The sequence below is a fragment of the Dendrobates tinctorius genome, unplaced genomic scaffold (assembly GCF_039654945.1).
Source record: "Dendrobates tinctorius isolate UK_male_01 unplaced genomic scaffold, ASM3965494v1 ptg000245l, whole genome shotgun sequence".
In the NCBI taxonomy this organism is placed as follows: Eukaryota; Metazoa; Chordata; class Amphibia; order Anura; family Dendrobatidae; genus Dendrobates; species Dendrobates tinctorius.
The window spans coordinates 7960834-7968175 of NW_027361912.1; the positions used below are offsets into that span (position 1 = coordinate 7960834).

Sequence of the window (7342 nt, forward strand, 5' to 3'; positions counted from 1 at the left end):
TGTCTGGTCTCTTGCCACAGCATTTCAGTTCATCCAAATGTCCATGGATAATTTGCGCCGACACTGATGCCCCCTGAGCCTTCAGGACAGCTTGAATTTCTTTTGATTGGGGCTGCTTGTCCTCCATCTGGAGTATCCTGCTTTGCAACCTTTCAACAATTTTTCTCTGACGTTCACGTACAGGGGGATTAGCTACAGTGCCAAGGGTTGTAAATTTCTTGATTAAGTTGCGCACTGTGAACAAAGGAACATCAAGATCTCTGGAGATGGAGTTGAAACCTTGAGAATGATATTTTTCAACAATTTTGGTTCTCAAGTCCTCAGACAGTTCTCTTATTCTTTTCTCCATGTTAAGACAGTTCTATTCTGTTTATTTGTGTTGCTCCAATACACACTAAGGAAATATAAGGAAATAAACGTGTAATTACAATTATTTTCTGTTACAATTTCAAGGGTGCCAACACTTTCGGCAATGACTGTAGAAACAGGAGGTCAATTTTCCCTGCGTGACTCATTAATTAATGAAAGCCACTGGCAGGAGGAGGAGAGAGCAGCTGGGGCAGGAGTTGAGGGGAATAATTTCTGCAGGGGCTAGAGACTTCCTGTTTCTACATAAAGCAGAGAGAAAAAAAAGAATGAGCTGGAAAGAATGGCAAAATGAGCAATTGTAAGTACACAGAGCCATATAATTGCAATATATCAAGGGGATAAAATTTTTATGGGATGGCTTCCTTAAGGATTCTTTTTTTTTTGCATAGTCACTTTTAAGCAAAGTATATATATTTTTGGGGGGATTCTAGTACTTTTTTGGTATTTGGCTGTGATAAAACTTTATTGATGCATCCATGTGTGGTTTACGTGCAGTGGAAAATCAGTAAAAAATGCTTTTTTTTTTTTTACCTGCAGACTTTGCGCCTCTTATGCAATCCTATAAGGAAAATCTGCACAAAAAATTTGCAAGAAACATTGGCAGACTTGAAACACGCACCGCAGATCAGTTTTAAGCAACGTAAAAAAAATAATGAACAGTGGGCACGATGTTTCTATAAATCCCGTCCACTTTGCTGGAACTGTTAAGGGTATGTGCACACTTTCAGTATTTGATTTATCTTGGCAGGAAAAATGGAGCGTCAAAAAACATCCTTTTTTCATGCAGATTTTTCCCCATTCATTATTATGAGTGAAATCTGTAGCAAAATCGTGGAAAGAACTGACATGCTATATATTTAAATCTGCAAGTCACAAATAAGCAACGTGTGCATGAGACTTCAGGATTCTCAGTCACTTTGCTGGTTCCAGGAAACTTTAAAAAATAAAAAAGCGACAAATCGGCAACATGTGCACAGGCCTTGAGACGCTGTGTTTTTTCTTTGTAAAATGTTAATATTCAGCGTCAAAAACTCATCATGGAAACCTAATAGGTATAGTTTGGGTAAGATTAAATTCCTGACTATGGAATTCACACTGATCGGCGGCATGTTTCAAATCCGCCATGTTTTGCAAGTTTTTTATGTGGATTTTGTCAATAAGATTACATAAGGCGCAAAGTCTGCAGGTAAAAAAAAAAGTGCTTTTCCGCTGCATGCAAACCACACATGGAAGTATCAATAAAGTTTTATCGTAGCCAAATACCAAAATAGTATTGGAGTCCCCCCAAAAATACATATATACCGTACTTTTGCTTATTCCCCTCTCCAACTCCTGACCCAGCTGCTCTCTCCTCCTCCTGCCAGTGGCGTTTTCAGTGACTCATGAGTCATGCAGGGAAAATTGGCCTCCTGTTTCTATACACAGTCATTGCTGAAAGTGTTGGCACCCTTGAAATAGTTCTAGAAAATGACGTATTTCTCCCAGAAAATAATTATAATTACACATGTTTATTTCCTTTTGTACTGGATCAATGCAAACAAATAGAGAGCTGTCTAAACATAGAGAAGAGAACTGTATGAGGACTTGAGAACCAAAATTGTTGAAAAAAATCAGTCTCAAGGTTTCAAGTCCATCTCCAGAGATCTTGATGTTCCTTTGTTCATGGTGAGCAACATAATCAAGAAGTTTACAACTCATGGCAATGTAGCAAATTCCCCCTGTACGTGGATGGCAGAGAAAAATTATTGAAAGGTTGTAAAGCAGGATAGTCTGGATGGTGAATAAGCAGCCCCAATCAAGATCAAAAGAAATTCAAGCTGTCCTGCAGTCACACGGTGCATCAGTGTCAGCGCAAGCTATCCGTCAACATTTGAATTCAATTAAAAGTTTATGTCAGGAGACCCTGGAGGACCCCACTGCTGATACAGAAACATGAAAAAGCTAGACTACAGTTTGCCAAAATGTATGTGAGTAAGCCAAAATCCTTCTGGGAAAGTGTCTTGTGGACAGATGAAACCAAGATAGAGCTTTTTAGTAAAGCACATTATTCTACTGTTTACCAAAAATGGAATGAGGCCTACAAAGGAAAAAACACTACCTACAGTCAAATATGGTGGAGGTTCAAAGATGTTTTTCTGCTGCCTCTGGCACTGGGTACCTTGACTGTGTGCAAGGCATCATGAAATCTGATCAAAATATTTTGAGTGTCAATCACAGTACTCAGTGTCAGAAAGCTGTGTTTGTGTCCTAGTTCATGGCTCCTCCAGCAGAACAATGACCCCAAACATGCTTCAAGAAGCTCAGAGGGATGGAAACAAGTGCTGGAGAGTACTGAAGTGGCCAACAATGAGTCTGAATCTAAGGGTACATACCCATATGCAAGAGCTAAAATGGTCTGATTTTTAAATGGAACATCCGCATGACATGCTTTGCAATCTGTATGCAATGCGATTTTAACATGAGCTTTTACATACAGCAGATTATATACATATATATATAGTGTCATATATAAATATATGTATTTATATTGCAGAGAGAGATAGAAGAATAGCCGGTAATTCATTTGCCGGCTTCTGTAAAATCATAGCAGGAGCTGACAGGATAGGAGACATGGTTTACATACAGTAAATACATACAGAATAGGTAGATGTGTGTGACAAATGCAATTAGTATAGTATGTGCGCAAATTACTGTACATGTAATTAATAAAAGATTATTTTATGGGAAAAAAATGGCGTGGGGTCCCCCTATAATTTATAGCCAGAAAGGCTATGCAGACAGCTGAGGCCTGATGTTAATAGCCTAGGAAGGGTCCATGGATACTGCCTCCTCCCCCAGTTAAAAACATCAGCTCTCAGCCGCCCCAGAAAAGTCGCATCTCCAAGGTGCGCCAATTCTGGCACATAGCCTTTCTCTTCCCATTGCCATGTAGCGGTGGCATATGGGGTGATAGTTGGGGGGTTGATATCACTGTCAGGTGACATTAAGCCCTGAGGTTAGTAATGGAGAGACGTCAATATGACGCCCTCATTACTAACCCCATAGTCAAATTGTAAATAAAACACAGGCACCCTTTAATTGAAATATAACACAGACTCCTTTATTATTCTTAATTAAACCATACTTACAACCACACCTAATCTATGTGAAGCCCTCGTTCTCCTGTAATAAAAATAAAATAAAAAAAGCAACAGTATACCATACCTGTCGATCGTTTCCCAAGCTGTAATCCATATCTGGGGGATATACATTTTTCAACCTGGATGGTGCCAAGATGCGACAGTCCGGGCTGAAAAACAATGGTGAATGAGGAGATGCTGCCAGCGCAGTGGTGATGTCACTGAGTCTGCGCTCCCTCACAGCCTGAACTGCGATTACCTCTGTACCGTGGGAACATGCCAGTGAAGAGGTCGCCGCAGTTCATGCTCAGTGTATTTACAGCTGATCACATGAGAATTTCTCACAGTGATCTGCTATGAAGACACTGAGTTTGAACGGCCGTGACCTCATCACTGGCATATTCCCACGGACCTGAGGTCACAGCAGTTCAGCCCGGCTGTGAGAACAGCTTCTGTGATGTCACCACTATAAACCAGACCGGCATGTGACTAATTAGTGATGAGCGAGTATACTCATTTGACGGGTTTTCCGAGCATGCTCGTGTGATCTCTGAGTATTTGGAAGTGCTTGGAGATTTAGTTTCTGTCGCTGCAGCTGCATGATCTGCGGCTACTTGACAGCCTGAATACGTGTGGAATGCCTGTTTGTTAGGCAATCCCCACATGTATTCAGGCTGTCAAGTAGCCGCAAATTATACAGCTACGGCGACAGAAACTAAATCTCCGAGCACATCCAAATACTCGGAGATAACCTGAGCAGGCACAGGAAAAACCGAACAACGAGTATACTCGCTCATCACTATGGCTAATGCTAAGCAGGCTATAGTGTGCAGTCGTTAGACAGACTACTCTTTACTGCAGCCCAACTTCCAGTTAGCCGTGATCGTATAGTGGTTAGTACTCTGTGTTGTGGCCGCAGCAACCCCGGTTCGAATCCGGGTCACGGCAATTTTTTTTTATATATAGAAAAAATTTTTTTCAGTGTCTAAAATTTTGATAAATCGGAAGTAACAATATTGGCAAAATTACTGTGCATGAAAATTTGCCTGAACAATGTACAACTGAATTCTGTTTTCTACAATAGTTTAGAAAGTGGTCATGTGTTTTAAGGGGCATGCATGGTAGGTTTTTTTAATTGATTTTCATTTTTTGGTTCATTTAAATTCTGTGAGAAATTTATTATCGCATCAGAAAATATGATCCTAGTGGAAGACAGTGTGCATTTCTGACCGCCGCTGCTCAGTGCTGCGCTCAGCTTTTTCCAGCTGCCCCATAGAGAATGAATGAAGCAAGTGGGCAGGTGATCGGTACAGGCTCCAGCCATTAGACCCGCACTCGATCAATAAGTTATCACCTATTTATAAGTGATAACTAATCTTCACCGGATAACCCCTTTATACAAAGTGTATAATCTGCAGTGAAGTCCGTGGCAAATTCACATGCAACACAAGCCACCATTTGACTTTTTTGTGGGGATGAAAAGCTTTTCAGCCCCAAATTTTACATTTTCACATGGAAAACAGGAGAAATTACACCAAAATAATTTGTTATGCAATTTCTCCTGGGTACGCGAATAGCCCATATGTGGGGGAAAATTACTCTTTGGGAGCACAGCAGGGCTTGGAAGGGAAGGAGCACCATTTGACTTATTGAAAGCAAAATTTGCTGGAATAATTAGAGAGCGCCATGTCACATTTGGAGAGACCCCGATGTGCCTGAACAGTGGAAACCCCTCACAAGTGACACCACTTTGGAAACTAGACCCCTCAGGGGACTTATCTAGATGTGTGGTGAGCACCTTGAACCCTCAGGTGCTTCACAGAAGTTTATAACATTGAGCTGTGAAAATTAAATAACATTTTCCCCACAAAAATATTTTTAGCTCAAATTTTGCATTTTCACAAGGATAACACAAGAAATTGCACCATGCAATTTGTTGTGCAGTTTCTACCAAGTATGCCCATATCTCATATGTAGGGGGAAAACTACTGTTGGGGCTCATGGTGGGGCTCAAAAGGAGTGACATTTTGGAATGCAAACTTTGATGGAGTGGTCTGTCAGTGTCATGTCTCATTTGGAGAGCCTCTGATGTGCCTAAATAGTGATAAAATAACAAAAGTAACACCATTTTGGAAGCTAGACCCCCTCAAGGAGTGTATCTATGTGTGGTGAGCACCTTGAACCCTCAGGTGCTTCACAGGAGTTGATAACATTGAGCTGTGAAAATAAAAAAAATCATATTTTCCCACAAAAATATTATTTAAGCTCCAAATTTTTTATTTTCACAATGATAGCAAAATTGGACCCCAAAATGTATTGTGAAATTTCTCCTGAGTACATAGGGAAAAGGTGCCATAATGGATTTCACATTTTGCTGGACTGGTTTGAGGGTGCCATGTCACACTGGCAGAGCCCCTGAGGTGCCAGAACAGTGGAACCCCCATAAGTGACCCCATTTTACAAACTACACCTCTCAATGAATTCATCTAGGGGTTCAGTGATCACATTGACACCACAGGTAGGTCACAGAATTTTATACCATTGGGCAATGTAGAAAAAAATTACATTTTTACCATACAAATTTAGTTTTAGCTCTAGATTTTACATTTTCATATTGGGAAATGGGTAAAAATGGCACCAAAATTTGTCCCACAATTTCTGCTGAATGTAGAAATACCCCATATGTGCCTGTTCACTACTGCTTAGCCATACAGCGAGACTCAGAAGGGACGGAGCACTATTGACAACTAGCCCTCCGTGCCTCTCGTGTCTCGCCGATATGCTGAGCTGTACTATTATACACGCGGCATCCTGGTGCCTAGAATTTTCTTTACTATATAGAGCAGCCTCTAAGTTCTAGATGAGCAGATTCCCCCTTCAAGTCACCACATTTTGGAAATAATAACCCTTTGGGAATTTATCTACAGGTATAGTGAAAATTTTGACTCCATGTGTGTTTTCCAGAAACAAGCAGCAGTGAAGGGGAATTCTTAAGTTGTTAAATTACTTTAGTTAGTTATAGATCATGAAAATAAGCAAGTTTGCAATTGACTTGCTTTTTTCTATCTGCCATCATTCTCCTTCAATGATAGACTTTATGTTTTATAGTGTACAGCTAGTTTCCATGGAGCTTGACCAGTACATTCCAGGAGATGAGGTTATCATCCCAATCAATTTTGTTCAGCTCACTGATTTGTCTACATCAGTTATCTGCTCCCTACCCTTTCCGCTCCTGAAGAGATGCTGTTATAAATCCTGCAAAATCACCAGCAACCAGGCCATTGTGCGTCTAATACAAAAAACCCTTCACAAAGAGGTTATAGGGTGAGGTCATTGGAAAAACAGTTGATGCCCTTTATCAGGACCGTTCTTGCAGTCAGCCGTGATCATGTAATGGTTAGTACTATGCGTTGTGGCCGCAGCAACCCCGGGTCACGGCATTATTTTTTTCTTGTTATATATATTTTTTCCCTCCAAAATGTAGATAAATCGGAAGTAACACTCTTGGCAAAAAATGTGCATGAAAATGTGGCAGAACAATTTTGTTTTTCACAAAGTGATAATTTGTGTTAATGGGCACAATGTTTTATTTAGTTGTTTTTTATTTTTCCTTCATTTATATTCTATCAGAAAATTATCATCGCAACGGCGCCAATACCCAAGAAAACATGATTATAATGTGGCGCTATCTAGTGGTCAAAACATAGTGGATGCAGACACGTAGTTGATCCCAGGGTTGTGACGGGCTAAACAGCGTGTCATGGTGGAGCAATGAGAACTGGAAACAACGGGGAGCCAAAATGTCACTAAAACAGTTATTAGGGAGGATGAAAACCCCCTTAAATAAATAAGTG

General features: G+C 40.4%; 1 non-coding gene across 1 annotated transcript; it reads left to right on the forward strand.

Annotated features, from left to right (window-relative positions):
• The first annotated feature begins 4364 nt into the window (after window positions 1–4364).
• Window positions 4365–4436, forward strand: TRNAH-GUG (transfer RNA histidin (anticodon GUG)). Its single transcript has one exon. It is a non-coding gene; the product is annotated as a tRNA-His (tRNA).
• Window positions 4437–7342: the final 2906 nt, after the last annotated feature.